Genomic DNA, 21,959 nt, shown 5'->3' on the forward strand with positions numbered 1-21,959 from the left:
TGCCGCCCCTGCTGCCACCAGAGGCTCAAGCGACCCTGCTGCAGGCCCTCTGCCCTCCAGCACATCGGAACGCGGTGCCACGTTGCTTCCAGGGCGATGCACTGTAACTAGACGCAGCATTGACTTCCGCCGAGAAATCGACCATTTCATGCACGGCATGGTGGGAAAACAATTCTGAAATTAGAACTTCTTAGTGAGGCTGCGGTGGCGAGTATTCCTGTATGCCTCGGTGGCGCAGTGGGCTGCGCGTGTCATTATCTTAAGGGCGTACGTTCTATCCTCAACTCAGCCATCTCATTTTCTCTCCACGACGGTGAAAGGCACAGCATAGCTTTTGCGAGGTAAGGCCGTATTTGCCGTTTATTACCACCTAGGCTACTTTGCGTCAACGTGTGTTTGTTTCCAGTTATTACTAATTACAGTTTTGCTAGTTGCACTCGAGACTGAAAGCGATGTTTGCCTAGTATGACTTGCGCGCTTTGGGAGTGAGTAAGCGGGATCGTGGTGGCGGACAGAGTTCAGCGTTGGCGCCACATTCGGCCCTAAAGTTGCGTGGAGGAGAAGTATTTCTGGACGCATACACACGTAGTGGATCGTTGAGGTATGTCCGGTATGGTTTAGTGGCTAGGATACCTGGCTTTCACCCAGGAGGCCCGGGTTCGATTCCCGGTACCTGAACGTGAATTTTCGGGGCTGAGATGAGAAAACTTCTCACGGCCGTTTTTCGTCTTCGTGGAGCTGCTGCTCTGGGTTCCAGGTATAAGGTGAGAGAAAGTCAAGAAAAAGAGATACATCCTCACGTTAATGGCGGGGCCGTTTTGAAGGGAGAGGAGACGGGATTGCGGTTTTGGACTGCTGATGCGACAGTGTTGCATTGCCCGTTAGCTCAGTGGGCTATAGCGTCGTGCTAGTAACGCGTAGGTCATGGGTTCCATCCCTCCACGGGCCATTCCATTTTCTCCCCTAATAGGAAATGCTGTCCCCTGCGAGACTCTGCCAGGCAGATTCTAAATGATGTGCACATCCAGCTAGAAGTCTGAACGTTTCGCTAAGGGGTTGCCAACGGCCAGCTCACTTTCGATTAATGAAGTTAAGCAGACGTTTGCGTGGTTAGTGAGTGGATGGGTGATCGTCCGGGAACTGTGCGTGCTATTGGACCCTTTCATTTCAACCCCCCCCTCCTCCTCTTGTGCTACAGTGTTGACGTGCTATGATGCCTCCCTAAGCAATTTAAATTACGTTAACGAACATATGATCCAAAATTTAACTAGGCTGTTTGCAAAAAGAGCGCAAGGAAAGTGCAAGGACGACTTTGGCAATAACAGAACCATACCAATCAACAGATAATTTCTCAAATGTGTAGATAACACTGTGGCGAAGCAGTGAGATTTCCGAAATTTCTAAATGAAAGTTTAGCTTTTCGTATTGAAAAGGAAAAGTACTCTTGATTACCTTATTTCTCGCAGCCGATTGTCGTACTTCTCCTGTCATATCGGCCCCACCGCCGAGCGGCAGCGAGCGGCAATCGAGCAAAGTCGGGCCAAGTCGACACACGATGAAGTGAAATCAATCCACTTAGCTGGAACGAGGCAGGAGACGAGGAGATACTACCTGTGCCGCGACACGTGGCAATTTCGAGGATCGAATGGTCTTGAACACATACTATTGCGCTACGCAAAAATGACAAATCCTCCTGCGGTCGCCAGGAATCGAACCCGGATTAACTGCTTGGGAAGAAACCATGCTGACCGTTACACCACCACCGCATTGCGCTGCATTCTTCCTGTGTCGCGGTGCGTTGCCGCCCCTGCTGCCACCAGAGGCTCAAGCGACCCTGCTGCAGGCCCTCTGCCCTCCAGCACATCGGAACGCGGTGCCACGTTGCTTCCAGGGCGATGCACTGTAACTAGACGCAGCATTGACTTCCGCCGAGAAATCGACCATTTCATGCACGGCATGGTGGGAAAACAATTCTGAAATTAGAACTTCTTAGTGAGGCTGCGGTGGCGAGTATTCCTGTATGCCTCGGTGGCGCAGTGGGCTGCGCGTGTCATTATCTTAAGGGCGTACGTTCTATCCTCAACTCAGCCATCTCATTTTCTCTCCACGACGGTGAAAGGCACAGCATAGCTTTTGCGAGGTAAGGCCGTATTTGCCGTTTATTACCACCTAGGCTACTTTGCGTCAACGTGTGTTTGTTTCCAGTTATTACTAATTACAGTTTTGCTAGTTGCACTCGAGACTGAAAGCGATGTTTGCCTAGTATGACTTGCGCGCTTTGGGAGTGAGTAAGCGGGATCGTGGTGGCGGACAGAGTTCAGCGTTGGCGCCACATTCGGCCCTAAAGTTGCGTGGAGGAGAAGTATTTCTGGACGCATACACACGTAGTGGATCGTTGAGGTATGTCCGGTATGGTTTAGTGGCTAGGATACCTGGCTTTCACCCAGGAGGCCCGGGTTCGATTCCCGGTACCTGAACGTGAATTTTCGGGGCTGAGATGAGAAAACTTCTCACGGCCGTTTTTCGTCTTCGTGGAGCTGCTGCTCTGGATTCCAGGTATAAGGTGAGAGAAAGTCAAGAAAAAGAGATACATCCTCACGTTAATGGCGGGGCCGTTTTGAAGGGAGAGGAGACGGTTTTGCGGTTTTGGACTGCTGATGCGACAGTGTTGCATTGCCCGTTAGCTCAGTGGGCTATAGCGTCGTGCTAGTAACGCGTAGGTCATGGGTTCCATCCCTCCACGGGCCATTCCATTTTCTCCCCTAATAGGAAATGCTGTCTCCTGCGAGACTCTGCCAGGCAGATTCTAAATGATGTGCACATCCAGCTAGAAGTCTGAACGTTTCGCTAAGGGGTTGCCAACGGCCAGCTCACTTTCGATTAATGAAGTTAAGCAGACGTTTGCGTGGTTAGTGAGTGGATGGGTGATCGTCCGGGAACTGTGCGTGCTATTGGACCCTTTCATTTCAACCCCCCCCCCCTCCTCCTCTTGTGCTACAGTGTTGACGTGCTATGATGCCTCCCTAAGCAATTTAAATTACGTTAACGAACATATGATCCAAAATTTAACTAGGCTGTTTGCAAAAAGAGCGCAAGGAAAGTGCAAGAACGACTTTGGCAATAACAGAACCGTACGAATCAACAGATAATTTCTCAAATGTGTAGATAACACTGTGGCGAAGCAGTGAGATTTCCGAAATTTGTAAATGAAAGTTTAGCTTTTCGTTTGAAAAGGAAATGTACTCTTGATTACCTTATTTCTCGCAGCCGATTGTCGTACTTCTCCTGTCATATCGGCCCCACCGCCGAGCGGCAGCGAGCGGCAGTCGAGCAAAGTCGGGCCAAGTCGACACACGATGAAGTGAAATCAATCCACTTAGCTGGAACGAGGCAGGAGACGAGGAGATACTACCTGTGCCGCGACACGTGGCAATTTCGAGGATCGAATGGTCTTGAACACATACTATTGCGCTACGCAAAAATGACAAATCCTCCTGCGGTCGCCAGGAATCGAACCCGGATTAACTGCTTGGGAAGAAACCATGCTGACCGTTACACCACCACCGCATTGCGCTGCATTCTTCCTGTGTCGCGGTGCGTTGCCGCCCCTGCTGCCACCAGAGGCTCAAGCGACCCTGCTGCAGGCCCTCTGCCCTCCAGCACATCGGAACGCGGTGCCACGTTGCTTCCAGGGCGATGCACTGTAACTAGACGCAGCATTGACTTCCGCCGAGAAATCGACCATTTCATGCACGGCATGGTGGGAAAACAATTCTGAAATTAGAACTTCTTAGTGAGGCTGCGGTGGCGAGTATTCCTGTATGCCTCGGTGGCGCAGTGGGCTGCGCGTGTCATTATCTTAAGGGCGTACGTTCTATCCTCAACTCAGCCATCTCATTTTCTCTCCACGACGGTGAAAGGCACAGCATAGCTTTTGCGAGGTAAGGCCGTATTTGCCGTTTATTACCACCTAGGCTACTTTGCGTCAACGTGTGTTTGTTTCCAGTTATTACTAATTACAGTTTTGCTAGTTGCACTCGAGACTGAAAGCGATGTTTGCCTAGTATGACTTGCGCGCTTTGGGAGTGAGTAAGCGGGATCGTGGTGGCGGACAGAGTTCAGCGTTGGCGCCAGATTCGGCCCTAAAGTTGCGTGGAGGAGAAGTATTTCTGGACGCATACACACGTAGTGGATCGTTGAGGTATGTCCGGTATGGTTTAGTGGCTAGGATACCTGGCTTTCACCCAGGAGGCCCGGGTTCGATTCCCGGTACCTGAACGTGAATTTTCGGGGCTGAGATGAGAAAACTTCTCACGGCCGTTTTTCGTCTTCGTGGAGCTGCTGCTCTGGGTTCCAGGTATAAGGTGAGAGAAAGTCAAGAAAAAGAGATACATCCTCACGTTAATGGCGTGGCCGTTTTGAAGGGAGAGGAGACGGGATTGCGGTTTTGGACTGCTGATGCGACAGTGTTGCATTGCCCGTTAGCTCAGTGGGCTATAGCGTCGTGCTAGTAACGCGTAGGTCATGGGTTCCATCCCTCCACGGGCCATTCCATTTTCTCCCCTAATAGGAAATGCTGTCCCCTGCGAGACTCTGCCAGGCAGATTCTAAATGATGTGCACATCCAGCTAGAAGTCTGAACGTTTCGCTAAGGGGTTGCCAACGGCCAGCTCACTTTCGATTAATGAAGTTAAGCAGACGTTTGCGTGGTTAGTGAGTGGATGGGTGATCGTCCGGGAACTGTGCGTGCTATTGGACCCTTTCATTTCAACCCCCCCCTCCTCCTCTTGTGCTACAGTGTTGACGTGCTATGATGCCTCCCTAAGCAATTTAAATTACGTTAACGAACATATGATCCAAAATTTAACTAGGCTGTTTGCAAAAAGAGCGCAAGGAAAGTGCAAGGACGACTTTGGCAATAACAGAACCGTACGAATCAACAGATAATTTCTCAAATGTGTAGATAACACTGTGGCGAAGCAGTGAGTTTTCCGAAATTTCTAAATGAAAGTTTAGCTTTTCGTATTGAAAAGGAAAAGTACTCTTGATTACCTTATTTCTCGCAGCCGATTGTCGTACTTCTCCTGTCATATCGGCCCCACCGCCGAGCGGCAGCGAGCGGCAATCGAGCAAAGTCGGGCCAAGTCGACACACGATGAAGTGAAATCAATCCACTTAGCTGGAACGAGGCAGGAGACGAGGAGATACTACCTGTGCCGCGACACGTGGCAATTTCGAGGATCGAATGGTCTTGAACACATACTATTGCGCTACGCAAAAATGACAAATCCTCCTGCGGTCGCCAGGAATCGAACCCGGATTAACTGCTTGGGAAGAAACCATGCTGACCGTTACACCACCACCGCATTGCGCTGCATTCTTCCTGTGTCGCGGTGCGTTGCCGCCCCTGCTGCCACCAGAGGCTCAAGCGACCCTGCTGCAGGCCCTCTGCCCTCCAGCACATCGGAACGCGGTGCCACGTTGCTTCCAGGGCGATGCACTGTAACTAGACGCAGCATTGACTTCCGCCGAGAAATCGACCATTTCATGCACGGCATGGTGGGAAAACAATTCTGAAATTAGAACTTCTTAGTGAGGCTGCGGTGGCGAGTATTCCTGTATGCCTCGGTGGCGCAGTGGGCTGCGCGTGTCATTATCTTAAGGGCGTACGTTCTATCCTCAACTCAGCCATCTCATTTTCTCTCCACGACGGTGAAAGGCACAGCATAGCTTTTGCGAGGTAAGGCCGTATTTGCCGTTTATTACCACCTAGGCTACTTTGCGTCAACGTGTGTTTGTTTCCAGTTATTACTAATTACAGTTTTGCTAGTTGCACTCGAGACTGAAAGCGATGTTTGCCTAGTATGACTTGCGCGCTTTGGGAGTGAGTAAGCGGGATCGTGGTGGCGGACAGAGTTCAGCGTTGGCGCCACATTCGGCCCTAAAGTTGCGTGGAGGAGAAGTATTTCTGGACGCATACACACGTAGTGGATCGTTGAGGTATGTCCGGTATGGTTTAGTGGCTAGGATACCTGGCTTTCACCCAGGAGGCCCGGGTTCGATTCCCGGTACCTGAACGTGAATTTTCGGGGCTGAGATGAGAAAACTTCTCACGGCCGTTTTTCGTCTTCGTGGAGCTGCTGCTCTGGGTTCCAGGTATAAGGTGAGAGAAAGTCAAGAAAAAGAGATACATCCTCACGTTAATGGCGGGGCCGTTTTGAAGGGAGAGGAGACGGGATTGCGGTTTTGGACTGCTGATGCGACAGTGTTGCATTGCCCGTTAGCTCAGTGGGCTATAGCGTCGTGCTAGTAACGCGTAGGTCATGGGTTCCATCCCTCCACGGGCCATTCCATTTTCTCCCCTAATAGGAAATGCTGTCTCCTGCGAGACTCTGCCAGGCAGATTCTAAATGATGTGCACATCCAGCTAGAAGTCTGAACGTTTCGCTAAGGGGTTGCCAACGGCCAGCTCACTTTCGATTAATGAAGTTAAGCAGACGTTTGCGTGGTTAGTGAGTGGATGGGTGATCGTCCGGGAACTGTGCGTGCTATTGGACCCTTTCATTTCAACCCCCCCCCCTCCTCCTCTTGTGCTACAGTGTTGACGTGCTATGATGCCTCCCTAAGCAATTTAAATTACGTTAACGAACATATGATCCAAAATTTAACTAGGCTGTTTGCAAAAAGAGCGCAAGGAAAGTGCAAGAACGACTTTGGCAATAACAGAACCGTACGAATCAACAGATAATTTCTCAAATGTGTAGATAACACTGTGGCGAAGCAGTGAGATTTCCGAAATTTGTAAATGAAAGTTTAGCTTTTCGTATTGAAAAGGAAAAGTACTCTTGATTACCTTATTTCTCGCAGCCGATTGTCGTACTTCTCCTGTCATATCGGCCCCACCGCCGAGCGGCAGCGAGCGGCAATCGAGCAAAGTCGGGCCAAGTCGACACACGATGAAGTGAAATCAATCCACTTAGCTGGAACGAGGCAGGAGACGAGGAGATACTACCTGTGCCGCGACACGTGGCAATTTCGAGGATCGAATGGTCTTGAACACATACTATTGCGCTACGCAAAAATGACAAATCCTCCTGCGGTCGCCAGGAATCGAACCCGGATTAACTGCTTGGGAAGAAACCATGCTGACCGTTACACCACCACCGCATTGCGCTGCATTCTTCCTGTGTCGCGGTGCGTTGCCGCCCCTGCTGCCACCAGAGGCTCAAGCGACCCTGCTGCAGGCCCTCTGCCCTCCAGCACATCGGAACGCGGTGCCACGTTGCTTCCAGGGCGATGCACTGTAACTAGACGCAGCATTGACTTCCGCCGAGAAATCGACCATTTCATGCACGGCATGGTGGGAAAACAATTCTGAAATTAGAACTTCTTAGTGAGGCTGCGGTGGCGAGTATTCCTGTATGCCTCGGTGGCGCAGTGGGCTGCGCGTGTCATTATCTTAAGGGCGTACGTTCTATCCTCAACTCAGCCATCTCATTTTCTCTCCACGACGGTGAAAGGCACAGCATAGCTTTTGCGAGGTAAGGCCGTATTTGCCGTTTATTACCACCTAGGCTACTTTGCGTCAACGTGTGTTTGTTTCCAGTTATTACTAATTACAGTTTTGCTAGTTGCACTCGAGACTGAAAGCGATGTTTGCCTAGTATGACTTGCGCGCTTTGGGAGTGAGTAAGCGGGATCGTGGTGGCGGACAGAGTTCAGCGTTGGCGCCACATTCGGCCCTAAAGTTGCGTGGAGGAGAAGTATTTCTGGACGCATACACACGTAGTGGATCGTTGAGGTATGTCCGGTATGGTTTAGTGGCTAGGATACCTGGCTTTCACCCAGGAGGCCCGGGTTCGATTCCCGGTACCTGAACGTGAATTTTCGGGGCTGAGATGAGAAAACTTCTCACGGCCGTTTTTCGTCTTCGTGGAGCTGCTGCTCTGGGTTCCAGGTATAAGGTGAGAGAAAGTCAAGAAAAAGAGATACATCCTCACGTTAATGGCGGGGCCGTTTTGAAGGGAGAGGAGACGGGATTGCGGTTTTGGACTGCTGATGCGACAGTGTTGCATTGCCCGTTAGCTCAGTGGGCTATAGCGTCGTGCTAGTAACGCGTAGGTCATGGGTTCCATCCCTCCACGGGCCATTCCATTTTCTCCCCTAATAGGAAATGCTGTCTCCTGCGAGACTCTGCCAGGCAGATTCTAAATGATGTGCACATCCAGCTAGAAGTCTGAACGTTTCGCTAAGGGGTTGCCAACGGCCAGCTCACTTTCGATTAATGAAGTTAAGCAGACGTTTGCGTGGTTAGTGAGTGGATGGGTGATCGTCCGGGAACTGTGCGTGCTATTGGACCCTTTCATTTCAACCCCCCCCCCTCCTCCTCTTGTGCTACAGTGTTGACGTGCTATGATGCCTCCCTAAGCAATTTAAATTACGTTAACGAACATATGATCCAAAATTTAACTAGGCTGTTAGCAAAAAGAGCGCAAGGAAAGTGCAAGAACGACTTTGGCAATAACAGAACCGTACGAATCAACAGATAATTTCTCAAATGTGTAGATAACACTGTGGCGAAGCAGTGAGATTTCCGAAATTTGTAAATGAAAGTTTAGTTTTTCGTATTGAAAAGGAAAAGTACTCTTGATTACCTTATTTCTCGCAGCCGATTGTCGTACTTCTCCTGTCATATCGGCCCCACCGCCGAGCGGCAGCGAGCGGCAGTCGAGCAAAGTCGGGCCAAGTCGACACACGATGAAGTGAAATCAATCCACTTAGCTGGAACGAGGCAGGAGACGAGGAGATACTACCTGTGCCGCGACACGTGGCAATTTCGAGGATCGAATGGTCTTGAACACATACTATTGCGCTACGCAAAAATGACAAATCCTCCTGCGGTCGCCAGGAATCGAACCCGGATTAACTGCTTGGGAAGAAACCATGCTGACCGTTACACCACCACCGCATTGCGCTGCATTCTTCCTGTGTCGCGGTGCGTTGCCGCCCCTGCTGCCACCAGAGGCTCAAGCGACCCTGCTGCAGGCCCTCTGCCCTCCAGCACATCGGAACGCGGTGCCACGTTGCTTCCAGGGCGATGCACTGTAACTAGACGCAGCATTGACTTCCGCCGAGAAATCGACCATTTCATGCACGGCATGGTGGGAAAACAATTCTGAAATTAGAACTTCTTAGTGAGGCTGCGGTGGCGAGTATTCCTGTATGCCTCGGTGGCGCAGTGGGCTGCGCGTGTCATTATCTTAAGGGCGTACGTTCTATCCTCAACTCAGCCATCTCATTTTCTCTCCACGACGGTGAAAGGCACAGCATAGCTTTTGCGAGGTAAGGCCGTATTTGCCGTTTATTACCACCTAGGCTACTTTGCGTCAACGTGTGTTTGTTTCCAGTTATTACTAATTACAGTTTTGCTAGTTGCACTCGAGACTGAAAGCGATGTTTGCCTAGTATGACTTGCGCGCTTTGGGAGTGAGTAAGCGGGATCGTGGTGGCGGACAGAGTTCAGCGTTGGCGCCACATTCGGCCCTAAAGTTGCGTGGAGGAGAAGTATTTCTGGACGCATACACACGTAGTGGATCGTTGAGGTATGTCCGGTATGGTTTAGTGGCTAGGATACCTGGCTTTCACCCAGGAGGCCCGGGTTCGATTCCCGGTACCTGAACGTGAATTTTCGGGGCTGAGATGAGAAAACTTCTCGCGGCCGTTTTTCGTCTTCGTGGAGCTGCTGCTCTGGGTTCCAGGTATAAGGTGAGAGAAAGTCAAGAAAAAGAGATACATCCTCACGTTAATGGCGGGGCCGTTTTGAAGGGAGAGGAGACGGGATTGCGGTTTTGGACTGCTGATGCGACAGTGTTGCATTGCCCGTTAGCTCAGTGGGCTATAGCGTCGTGCTAGTAACGCGTAGGTCATGGGTTCCATCCCTCCACGGGCCATTCCATTTTCTCCCCTAATAGGAAATGCTGTCCCCTGCGAGACTCTGCCAGGCAGATTCTAAATGATGTGCACATCCAGCTAGAAGTCTGAACGTTTCGCTAAGGGGTTGCCAACGGCCAGCTCACTTTCGATTAATGAAGTTAAGCAGACGTTTGCGTGGTTAGTGAGTGGATGGGTGATCGTCCGGGAACTGTGCGTGCTATTGGACCCTTTCATTTCAACCCCCCCCTCCTCCACTTGTGCTACAGTGTTGACGTGCTATGATGCCTCCCTAAGCAATTTAAATTACGTTAACGAACATATGATCCAAAATTTAACTAGGCTGTTTGCAAAAAGAGCGCAAGGAAAGTGCAAGGACGACTTTGGCAATAACAGAACCATACCAATCAACAGATAATTTCTCAAATGTGTAGATAACACTGTGGCGAAGCAGTGAGATTTCCGAAATTTCTAAATGAAAGTTTAGCTTTTCGTATTGAAAAGGAAAAGTACTCTTGATTACCTTATTTCTCGCAGCCGATTGTCGTACTTCTCCTGTCATATCGGCCCCACCGCCGAGCGGCAGCGAGCGGCAATCGAGCAAAGTCGGGCCAAGTCGACACACGATGAAGTGAAATCAATCCACTTAGCTGGAACGAGGCAGGAGACGAGGAGATACTACCTGTGCCGCGACACGTGGCAATTTCGAGGATCGAATGGTCTTGAACACATACTATTGCGCTACGCAAAAATGACAAATCCTCCTGCGGTCGCCAGGAATCGAACCCGGATTAACTGCTTGGGAAGAAACCGTGCTGACCGTTACACCACCACCGCATTGCGCTGCATTCTTCCTGTGTCGCGGTGCGTTGCCGCCCCTGCTGCCACCAGAGGCTCAAGCGACCCTGCTGCAGGCCCTCTGCCCTCCAGCACATCGGAACGCGGTGCCACGTTGCTTCCAGGGCGATGCACTGTAACTAGACGCAGCATTGACTTCCGCCGAGAAATCGACCATTTCATGCACGGCATGGTGGGAAAACAATTCTGAAATTAGAACTTCTTAGTGAGGCTGCGGTGGCGAGTATTCCTGTATGCCTCGGTGGCGCAGTGGGCTGCGCGTGTCATTATCTTAAGGGCGTACGTTCTATCCTCAACTCAGCCATCTCATTTTCTCTCCACGACGGTGAAAGGCACAGCATAGCTTTTGCGAGGTAAGGCCGTATTTGCCGTTTATTACCACCTAGGCTACTTTGCGTCAACGTGTGTTTGTTTCCAGTTATTACTAATTACAGTTTTGCTAGTTGCACTCGAGACTGAAAGCGATGTTTGCCTAGTATGACTTGCGCGCTTTGGGAGTGAGTAAGCGGGATCGTGGTGGCGGACAGAGTTCAGCGTTGGCGCCAGATTCGGCCCTAAAGTTGCGTGGAGGAGAAGTATTTCTGGACGCATACACACGTAGTGGATCGTTGAGGTATGTCCGGTATGGTTTAGTGGCTAGGATACCTGGCTTTCACCCAGGAGGCCCGGGTTCGATTCCCGGTACCTGAACGTGAATTTTCGGGGCTGAGATGAGAAAACTTCTCACGGCCGTTTTTCGTCTTCGTGGAGCTGCTGCTCTGGGTTCCAGGTATAAGGTGAGAGAAAGTCAAGAAAAAGAGATACATCCTCACGTTAATGGCGGGGCCGTTTTGAAGGGAGAGGAGACGGGATTGCGGTTTTGGACTGCTGATGCGACAGTGTTGCATTGCCCGTTAGCTCAGTGGGCTATAGCGTCGTGCTAGTAACGCGTAGGTCATGGGTTCCATCCCTCCACGGGCCATTCCATTTTCTCCCCTAATAGGAAATGCTGTCCCCTGCGAGACTCTGCCAGGCAGATTCTAAATGATGTGCACATCCAGCTAGAAGTCTGAACGTTTCGCTAAGGGGTTGCCAACGGCCAGCTCACTTTCGATTAATGAAGTTAAGCAGACGTTTGCGTGGTTAGTGAGTGGATGGGTGATCGTCCGGGAACTGTGCGTGCTATTGGACCCTTTCATTTCAACCCCCCCCTCCTCCTCTTGTGCTACAGTGTTGACGTGCTATGATGCCTCCCTAAGCAATTTAAATTACGTTAACGAACATATGATCCAAAATTTAACTAGGCTGTTTGCAAAAAGAGCGCAAGGAAAGTGCAAGGACGACTTTGGCAATAACAGAACCATACCAATCAACAGATAATTTCTCAAATGTGTAGATAACACTGTGGCGAAGCAGTGAGATTTCCGAAATTTCTAAATGAAAGTTTAGCTTTTCGTATTGAAAAGGAAAAGTACTCTTGATTACCTTATTTCTCGCAGCCGATTGTCGTACTTCTCCTGTCATATCGGCCCCACCGCCGAGCGGCAGCGAGCGGCAATCGAGCAAAGTCGGGCCAAGTCGACACACGATGAAGTGAAATCAATCCACTTAGCTGGAACGAGGCAGGAGACGAGGAGATACTACCTGTGCCGCGACACGTGGCAATTTCGAGGATCGAATGGTCTTGAACACATACTATTGCGCTACGCAAAAATGACAAATCCTCCTGCGGTCGCCAGGAATCGAACCCGGATTAACTGCTTGGGAAGAAACCATGCTGACCGTTACACCACCACCGCATTGCGCTGCATTCTTCCTGTGTCGCGGTGCGTTGCCGCCCCTGCTGCCACCAGAGGCTCAAGCGACCCTGCTGCAGGCCCTCTGCCCTCCAGCACATCGGAACGCGGTGCCACGTTGCTTCCAGGGCGATGCACTGTAACTAGACGCAGCATTGACTTCCGCCGAGAAATCGACCATTTCATGCACGGCATGGTGGGAAAACAATTCTGAAATTAGAACTTCTTAGTGAGGCTGCGGTGGCGAGTATTCCTGTATGCCTCGGTGGCGCAGTGGGCTGCGCGTGTCATTATCTTAAGGGCGTACGTTCTATCCTCAACTCAGCCATCTCATTTTCTCTCCACGACGGTGAAAGGCACAGCATAGCTTTTGCGAGGTAAGGCCGTATTTGCCGTTTATTACCACCTAGGCTACTTTGCGTCAACGTGTGTTTGTTTCCAGTTATTACTAATTACAGTTTTGCTAGTTGCACTCGAGACTGAAAGCGATGTTTGCCTAGTATGACTTGCGCGCTTTGGGAGTGAGTAAGCGGGATCGTGGTGGCGGACAGAGTTCAGCGTTGGCGCCACATTCGGCCCTAAAGTTGCGTGGAGGAGAAGTATTTCTGGACGCATACACACGTAGTGGATCGTTGAGGTATGTCCGGTATGGTTTAGTGGCTAGGATACCTGGCTTTCACCCAGGAGGCCCGGGTTCGATTCCCGGTACCTGAACGTGAATTTTCGGGGCTGAGATGAGAAAACTTCTCACGGCCGTTTTTCGTCTTCGTGGAGCTGCTGCTCTGGGTTCCAGGTATAAGGTGAGAGAAAGTCAAGAAAAAGAGATACATCCTCACGTTAATGGCGGGGCCGTTTTGAAGGGAGAGGAGACGGGATTGCGGTTTTGGACTGCTGATGCGACAGTGTTGCATTGCCCGTTAGCTCAGTGGGCTATAGCGTCGTGCTAGTAACGCGTAGGTCATGGGTTCCATCCCTCCACGGGCCATTCCATTTTCTCCCCTAATAGGAAATGCTGTCCCCTGCGAGACTCTGCCAGGCAGATTCTAAATGATGTGCACATCCAGCTAGAAATCTGAACGTTTCGCTAAGGGGTTGCCAACGGCCAGCTCACTTTCGATTAATGAAGTTAAGCAGACGTTTGCGTGGTTAGTGAGTGGATGGGTGATCGTCCGGGAACTGTGCGTGCTATTGGACCCTTTCATTTCAACCCCCCCCTCCTCCTCTTGTGCTACAGTGTTGACGTGCTATGATGCCTCCCTAAGCAATTTAAATTACGTTAACGAACATATGATCCAAAATTTAACTAGGCTGTTTGCAAAAAGAGCGCAAGGAAAGTGCAAGGACGACTTTGGCAATAACAGAACCATACCAATCAACAGATAATTTCTCAAATGTGTAGATAACACTGTGGCGAAGCAGTGAGATTTCCGAAATTTCTAAATGAAAGTTTAGTTTTTCGTATTGAAAAGGAAAAGTACTCTTGATTACCTTATTTCTCGCAGCCGATTGTCGTACTTCTCCTGTCATATCGGCCCCACCGCCGAGCGGCAGCGAGCGGCAATCGAGCAAAGTCGGGCCAAGTCGACACACGATGAAGTGAAATCAATCCACTTAGCTGGAACGAGGCAGGAGACGAGGAGATACTACCTGTGCCGCGACACGTGGCAATTTCGAGGATCGAATGGTCTTGAACACATACTATTGCGCTACGCAAAAATGACAAATCCTCCTGCGGTCGCCAGGAATCGAACCCGGATTAACTGCTTGGGAAGAAACCATGCTGACCGTTACACCACCACCGCATTGCGCTGCATTCTTCCTGTGTCGCGGTGCGTTGCCGCCCCTGCTGCCACCAGAGGCTCAAGCGACCCTGCTGCAGGCCCTCTGCCCTCCAGCACATCGGAACGCGGTGCCACGTTGCTTCCAGGGCGATGCACTGTAACTAGACGCAGCATTGACTTCCGCCGAGAAATCGACCATTTCATGCACGGCATGGTGGGAAAACAATTCTGAAATTAGAACTTCTTAGTGAGGCTGCGGTGGCGAGTATTCCTGTATGCCTCGGTGGCGCAGTGGGCTGCGCGTGTCATTATCTTAAGGGCGTACGTTCTATCCTCAACTCAGCCATCTCATTTTCTCTCCACGACGGTGAAAGGCACAGCATAGCTTTTGCGAGGTAAGGCCGTATTTGCCGTTTATTACCACCTAGGCTACTTTGCGTCAACGTGTGTTTGTTTCCAGTTATTACTAATTACAGTTTTGCTAGTTGCACTCGAGACTGAAAGCGATGTTTGCCTAGTATGACTTGCGCGCTTTGGGAGTGAGTAAGCGGGATCGTGGTGGCGGACAGAGTTCAGCGTTGGCGCCACATTCGGCCCTAAAGTTGCGTGGAGGAGAAGTATTTCTGGACGCATACACACGTAGTGGATCGTTGAGGTATGTCCGGTATGGTTTAGTGGCTAGGATACCTGGCTTTCACCCAGGAGGCCCGGGTTCGATTCCCGGTACCTGAACGTGAATTTTCGGGGCTGAGATGAGAAAACTTCTCACGGCCGTTTTTCGTCTTCGTGGAGCTGCTGCTCTGGGTTCCAGGTATAAGGTGAGAGAAAGTCAAGAAAAAGAGATACATCCTCACGTTAATGGCGGGGCCGTTTTGAAGGGAGAGGAGACGGGATTGCGGTTTTGGACTGCTGATGCGACAGTGTTGCATTGCCCGTTAGCTCAGTGGGCTATAGCGTCGTGCTAGTAACGCGTAGGTCATGGGTTCCATCCCTCCACGGGCCATTCCATTTTCTCCCCTAATAGGAAATGCTGTCCCCTGCGAGACTCTGCCAGGCAGATTCTAAATGATGTGCACATCCAGCTAGAAATCTGAACGTTTCGCTAAGGGGTTGCCAACGGCCAGCTCACTTTCGATTAATGAAGTTAAGCAGACGTTTGCGTGGTTAGTGAGTGGATGGGTGATCGTCCGGGAACTGTGCGTGCTATTGGACCCTTTCATTTCAACCCCCCCCTCCTCCTCTTGTGCTACAGTGTTGACGTGCTATGATGCCTCCCTAAGCAATTTAAATTACGTTAACGAACATATGATCCAAAATTTAACTAGGCTGTTTGCAAAAAGAGCGCAAGGAAAGTGCAAGGACGACTTTGGCAATAACAGAACCATACCAATCAACAGATAATTTCTCAAATGTGTAGATAACACTGTGGCGAAGCAGTGAGATTTCCGAAATTTCTAAATGAAAGTTTAGCTTTTCGTATTGAAAAGGAAAAGTACTCTTGATTACCTTATTTCTCGCAGCCGATTGTCGTACTTCTCCTGTCATATCGGCCCCACCGCCGAGCGGCAGCGAGCGGCAATCGAGCAAAGTCGGGCCAAGTCGACACACGATGAAGTGAAATCAATCCACTTAGCTGGAACGAGGCAGGAGACGAGGAGATACTACCTGTGCCGCGACACGTGGCAATTTCGAGGATCGAATGGTCTTGAACACATACTATTGCGCTACGCAAAAATGACAAATCCTCCTGCGGTCGCCAGGAATCGAACCCGGATTAACTGCTTGGGAAGAAACCATGCTGACCGTTACACCACCACCGCATTGCGCTGCATTCTTCCTGTGTCGCGGTGCGTTGCCGCCCCTGCTGCCACCAGAGGCTCAAGCGACCCTGCTGCAGGCCCTCTGCCCTCCAGCACATCGGAACGCGGTGCCACGTTGCTTCCAGGGCGATGCACTGTAACTAGACGCAGCATTGACTTCCGCCGAGAAATCGACCATTTCATGCACGGCATGGTGGGAAAACAATTCTGAAATTAGAACTTCTTAGTGAGGCTGCGGTGGCGAGTATTCCTGTATGCCTCGGTGGCGCAGTGGGCTGCGCGTGTCATTATCTTAAGGGCGTACGTTCTATCCTCAACTCAGCCATCTCATTTTCTCTCCACGACGGTGAAAGGCACAGCATAGCTTTTGCGAGGTAAGGCCGTATTTGCCGTTTATTACCACCTAGGCTACTTTGCGTCAACGTGTGTTTGTTTCCAGTTATTACTAATTACAGTTTTGCTAGTTGCACTCGAGACTGAAAGCGATGTTTGCCTAGTATGACTTGCGCGCTTTGGGAGTGAGTAAGCGGGATCGTGGTGGCGGACAGAGTTCAGCGTTGGCGCCACATTCGGCCCTAAAGTTGCGTGGAGGAGAAGTATTTCTGGACGCATACACACGTAGTGGATCGTTGAGGTATGTCCGGTATGGTTTAGTGGCTAGGATACCTGGCTTTCACCCAGGAGGCCCGGGTTCGATTCCCGGTACCTGAACGTGAATTTTCGGGGCTGAGATGAGAAAACTTCTCACGGCCGTTTTTCGTCTTCGTGGAGCTGCTGCTCTGGGTTCCAGGTATAAGGTGAGAGAAAGTCAAGAAAAAGAGATACATCCTCACGTTAATGGCGGGGCCGTTTTGAAGGGAGAGGAGACGGTTTTGCGGTTTTGGACTGCTGATGCGACAGTGTTGCATTGCCCGTTAGCTCAGTGGACTATAGCGTCGTGCTAGTAACGCGTAGGTCATGGGTTCCATCCCTCCACGGGCCATTCCATTTTCTCCCCTAATAGGAAATGCTGTCTCCTGCGAGACTCTGCCAGGCAGATTCTAAATGATGTGCACATCCAGCTAGAAGTCTGAACGTTTCGCTAAGGGGTTGCCAACGGCCAGCTCACTTTCGATTAATGAAGTTAAGCAGACGTTTGCGTGGTTAGTGAGTGGATGGGTGACCGTCCGGGAACTGTGCGTGCTATTGGACCCTTTCATTTCAACCCCCCCCCCTCCTCCTCTTGTGCTACAGTGTTGACGTGCTATGATGCCTCCCTAAGCAATTTAAATTACGTTAACGAACATATGATCCAAAATTTAACTAGGCTGTTTGCAAAAAGAGCGCAAGGAAAGTGCAAGAACGACTTTGGCAATAACAGAACCGTACGAATCAACAGATAATTTCTCAAATGTGTAGATAACACTGTGGCGAAGCAGTGAGATTTCCGAAATTTGTAAATGAAAGTTTAGCTTTTCGTATTGAAAAGGAAAAGTACTCTTGATTACCTTATTTCTCGCAGCCGATTGTCGTACTTCTCCTGTCATATCGGCCCCACCGCCGAGCGGCAGCGAGCGGCAATCGAGCAAAGTCGGGCCAAGTCGACACACGATGAAGTGAAATCAATCCACTTAGCTGGAACGAGGCAGGAGACGAGGAGATACTACCTGTGCCGCGACACGTGGCAATTTCGAGGATCGAATGGTCTTGAACACATACTATTGCGCTACGCAAAAATGACAAATCCTCCTGCGGTCGCCAGGAATCGAACCCGGATTAACTGCTTGGGAAGAAACCATGCTGACCGTTACACCACCACCGCATTGCGCTGCATTCTTCCTGTGTCGCGGTGCGTTGCCGCCCCTGCTGCCACCAGAGGCTCAAGCGACCCTGCTGCAGGCCCTCTGCCCTCCAGCACATCGGAACGCGGTGCCACGTTGCTTCCAGGGCGATGCACTGTAACTAGACGCAGCATTGACTTCCGCCGAGAAATCGACCATTTCATGCACGGCATGGTGGGAAAACAATTCTGAAATTAGAACTTCTTAGTGAGGCTGCGGTGGCGAGTATTCCTGTATGCCTCGGTGGCGCAGTGGGCTGCGCGTGTCATTATCTTAAGGGCGTACGTTCTATCCTCAACTCAGCCATCTCATTTTCTCTCCACGACGGTGAAAGGCACAGCATAGCTTTTGCGAGGTAAGGCCGTATTTGCCGTTTATTACCACCTAGGCTACTTTGCGTCAACGTGTGTTTGTTTCCAGTTATTACTAATTACAGTTTTGCTAGTTGCACTCGAGACTGAAAGCGATGTTTGCCTAGTATGACTTGCGCGCTTTGGGAGTGAGTAAGCGGGATCGTGGTGGCGGACAGAGTTCAGCGTTGGCGCCACATTCGGCCCTAAAGTTGCGTGGAGGAGAAGTATTTCTGGACGCATACACACGTAGTGGATCGTTGAGGTATGTCCGGTATGGTTTAGTGGCTAGGATACCTGGCTTTCACCCAGGAGGCCCGGGTTCGATTCCCGGTACCTGAACGTGAATTTTCGGGGCTGAGATGAGAAAACTTCTCACGGCCGTTTTTCGTCTTCGTGGAGCTGCTGCTCTGGGTTCCAGGTATAAGGTGAGAGAAAGTCAAGAAAAAGAGATACATCCTCACGTTAATGGCGGGGCCGTTTTGAAGGGAGAGGAGACGGGATTGCGGTTTTGGACTGCTGATGCGACAGTGTTGCATTGCCCGTTAGCTCAGTGGGCTATAGCGTCGTGCTAGTAACGCGTAGGTCATGGGTTCCATCCCTCCACGGGCCATTCCATTTTCTCCCCTAATAGGAAATGCTGTCCCCTGCGAGACTCTGCCAGGCAGATTCTAAATGATGTGCACATCCAGCTAGAAATCTGAACGTTTCGCTAAGGGGTTGCCAACGGCCAGCTCACTTTCGATTAATGAAGTTAAGCAGACGTTTGCGTGGTTAGTGAGTGGATGGGTGATCGTCCGGGAACTGTGCGTGCTATTGGACCCTTTCATTTCAACCCCCCCCTCCTCCTCTTGTGCTACAGTGTTGACGTGCTATGATGCCTCCCTAAGCAATTTAAATTACGTTAACGAACATATGATCCAAAATTTAACTAGGCTGTTTGCAAAAAGAGCGCAAGGAAAGTGCAAGGACGACTTTGGCAATAACAGAACCATACCAATCAACAGATAATTTCTCAAATGTGTAGATAACACTGTGGCGAAGCAGTGAGATTTCCGAAATTTCTAAATGAAAGTTTAGCTTTTCGTATTGAAAAGGAAAAGTACTCTTGATTACCTTATTTCTCGCAGCCGATTGTCGTACTTCTCCTGTCATATCGGCCCCACCGCCGAGCGGCAGCGAGCGGCAATCGAGCAAAGTCGGGCCAAGTCGACACACGATGAAGTGAAATCAATCCACTTAGCTGGAACGAGGCAGGAGACGAGGAGATACTACCTGTGCCGCGACACGTGGCAATTTCGAGGATCGAATGGTCTTGAACACATACTATTGCGCTACGCAAAAATGACAAATCCTCCTGCGGTCGCCAGGAATCGAACCCGGATTAACTGCTTGGGAAGAAACCATGCTGACCGTTACACCACCACCGCATTGCGCTGCATTCTTCCTGTGTCGCGGTGCGTTGCCGCCCCTGCTGCCACCAGAGGCTCAAGCGACCCTGCTGCAGGCCCTCTGCCCTCCAGCACATCGGAACGCGGTGCCACGTTGCTTCCAGGGCGATGCACTGTAACTAGACGCAGCATTGACTTCCGCCGAGAAATCGACCATTTCATGCACGGCATGGTGGGAAAACAATTCTGAAATTAGAACTTCTTAGTGAGGCTGCGGTGGCGAGTATTCCTGTATGCCTCGGTGGCGCAGTGGGCTGCGCGTGTCATTATCTTAAGGGCGTACGTTCTATCCTCAACTCAGCCATCTCATTTTCTCTCCACGACGGTGAAAGGCACAGCATAGCTTTTGCGAGGTAAGGCCGTATTTGCCGTTTATTACCACCTAGGCTACTTTGCGTCAACGTGTGTTTGTTTCAAGTTATTACTAATTACAGTTTTGCTAGTTGCACTCGAGACTGAAAGCGATGTTTGCCTAGTATGACTTGCGCGCTTTGGGAGTGAGTAAGCGGGATCGTGGTGGCGGACAGAGTTCAGCGTTGGCGCCACATTCGGCCCTAAAGTTGCGTGGAGGAGAAGTATTTCTGGACGCATACACACGTAGTGGATCGTTGAGGTATGTCCGGTATGGTGTAGTGGCTAGGATACCTGGCTTTCACCCAGGAGGCCCGGGTTCGATTCCCGGTACCTGAACGTGAATTTTCGGGGCTGAGATGAGAAAACTTCTCACGGCCGTTTTTCGTCTTCGTGGAGCTGCTGCTCTGGGTTCCAGGTATAAGGTGAGAGAAAGTCAAGAAAAAGAGATACATCCTCACGTTAATGGCGGGTCCGTTTTGAAGGGAGAGGAGACGGTTTTGCGGTTTCGGACTGCTGATGCGACAGTGTTGCATTGCCCGTTAGCTCAGTGGGCTATAGCGTCGTGCTAGTAACGCGTAGGTCATGGGTTCCATCCCTCCACGGGCCATTCCATTTTCTCCCCTAATAGGAAATGCTGTCTCCTGCGAGACTCTGCCAGGCAGATTCTAAATGATGTGCACATCCAGCTAGAAGTCTGAACGTTTCGCTAAGGGGTTGCCAACGGCCAGCTCACTTTCGATTAATGAAGTTAAGCAGACGTTTGCGTGGTTAGTGAGTGGATGGGTGATCGTCCGGGAACTGTGCGTGCTATTGGACCCTTTCATTTCAACCCCCCCCCCCTCCTCCTCTTGTGCTACAGTGTTGACGTGCTATGATGCCTCCCTAAGCAATTTAAATTACGTTAACGAACATATGATCCAAAATTTAACTAGGCTGTTTGCAATAAGTGCGCAAGGAAAGTGCAAGAACGACTTTGGCAATAACAGAACCGTACGAATCAACAGATAATTTCTCAAATGTGTAGATAACACTGTGGCGAAGCAGTGAGATTTCCGAAATTTGTAAATGAAAGTTTAGCTTTTCGTATTGAAAAGGAAAAGTACTCTTGATTACCTTATTTCTCGCAGCCGATTGTCGTACTTCTCCTGTCATATCGGCCCCACCGCCGAGCGGCAGCGAGCGGCAATCGAGCAAAGTCGGGCCAAGTCGACACACGATGAAGTGAAATCAATCCACTTAGCTGGAACGAGGCAGGAGACGAGGAGATACTACCTGTGCCGCGACACGTGGCAATTTCGAGGATCGAATGGTCTTGAACACATACTATTGCGCTACGCAAAAATGACAAATCCTCCTGCGGTCGCCAGGAATCGAACCCGGATTAACAGCTTGGGAAGAAACCATGCTGACCGTTACACCACCACCGCATTGCGCTGCATTCTTCCTGTGTCGCGGTGCGTTGCCGCCCCTGCTGCCACCAGAGGCTCAAGCGACCCTGCTGCAGGCCCTCTGCCCTCCAGCACATCGGAACGCGGTGCCACGTTGCTTCCAGGGCGATGCACTGTAACTAGACGCAGCATTGACTTCCGCCGAGAAATCGACCATTTCATGCACGGCATGGTGGGAAAACAATTCTGAAATTAGAACTTCTTAGTGAGGCTGCGGTGGCGAGTATTCCTGTATGCCTCGGTGGCGCAGTGGGCTGCGCGTGTCATTATCTTAAGGGCGTACGTTCTATCCTCAACTCAGCCATCTCATTTTCTCTCCACGACGGTGAAAGGCACAGCATAGCTTTTGCGAGGTAAGGCCGTATTTGCCGT

General features: G+C 50.6%; 12 non-coding genes across 12 annotated transcripts; all 12 read left to right on the forward strand.

Annotated features, from left to right (window-relative positions):
* The first annotated feature begins 606 nt into the window (after positions 1-606).
* Positions 607-678, forward strand: Trnae-uuc. The gene has a single exon. It is a non-coding gene; the product is annotated as a tRNA-Glu (tRNA).
* Positions 679-2,405: 1,727 nt separating this feature from the next.
* On the forward strand, positions 2,406-2,477 carry Trnae-uuc. The gene has a single exon. It is a non-coding gene; the product is annotated as a tRNA-Glu (tRNA).
* A 1,729-nt stretch (positions 2,478-4,206) lies between these two features.
* Trnae-uuc lies at positions 4,207-4,278 on the forward strand. Its single transcript has one exon. It is a non-coding gene; the product is annotated as a tRNA-Glu (tRNA).
* Positions 4,279-6,005: 1,727 nt separating this feature from the next.
* Trnae-uuc lies at positions 6,006-6,077 on the forward strand. Its single transcript has one exon. It is a non-coding gene; the product is annotated as a tRNA-Glu (tRNA).
* Positions 6,078-7,806: 1,729 nt separating this feature from the next.
* Trnae-uuc lies at positions 7,807-7,878 on the forward strand. The gene has a single exon. It is a non-coding gene; the product is annotated as a tRNA-Glu (tRNA).
* Positions 7,879-9,607: 1,729 nt separating this feature from the next.
* On the forward strand, positions 9,608-9,679 carry Trnae-uuc. Its single transcript has one exon. It is a non-coding gene; the product is annotated as a tRNA-Glu (tRNA).
* Positions 9,680-11,406: 1,727 nt separating this feature from the next.
* Trnae-uuc lies at positions 11,407-11,478 on the forward strand. The gene has a single exon. It is a non-coding gene; the product is annotated as a tRNA-Glu (tRNA).
* A 1,727-nt stretch (positions 11,479-13,205) lies between these two features.
* Positions 13,206-13,277, forward strand: Trnae-uuc. The gene has a single exon. It is a non-coding gene; the product is annotated as a tRNA-Glu (tRNA).
* Positions 13,278-15,004: 1,727 nt separating this feature from the next.
* On the forward strand, positions 15,005-15,076 carry Trnae-uuc. The gene has a single exon. It is a non-coding gene; the product is annotated as a tRNA-Glu (tRNA).
* Positions 15,077-16,803: 1,727 nt separating this feature from the next.
* Positions 16,804-16,875, forward strand: Trnae-uuc. Its single transcript has one exon. It is a non-coding gene; the product is annotated as a tRNA-Glu (tRNA).
* A 1,729-nt stretch (positions 16,876-18,604) lies between these two features.
* Trnae-uuc lies at positions 18,605-18,676 on the forward strand. Its single transcript has one exon. It is a non-coding gene; the product is annotated as a tRNA-Glu (tRNA).
* A 1,727-nt stretch (positions 18,677-20,403) lies between these two features.
* Positions 20,404-20,475, forward strand: Trnae-uuc. Its single transcript has one exon. It is a non-coding gene; the product is annotated as a tRNA-Glu (tRNA).
* Positions 20,476-21,959: the final 1,484 nt, after the last annotated feature.

This window comes from Schistocerca piceifrons, chromosome 8, assembly GCF_021461385.2.
Source record: "Schistocerca piceifrons isolate TAMUIC-IGC-003096 chromosome 8, iqSchPice1.1, whole genome shotgun sequence".
Classification (NCBI taxonomy): domain Eukaryota; kingdom Metazoa; phylum Arthropoda; class Insecta; order Orthoptera; family Acrididae; genus Schistocerca; species Schistocerca piceifrons.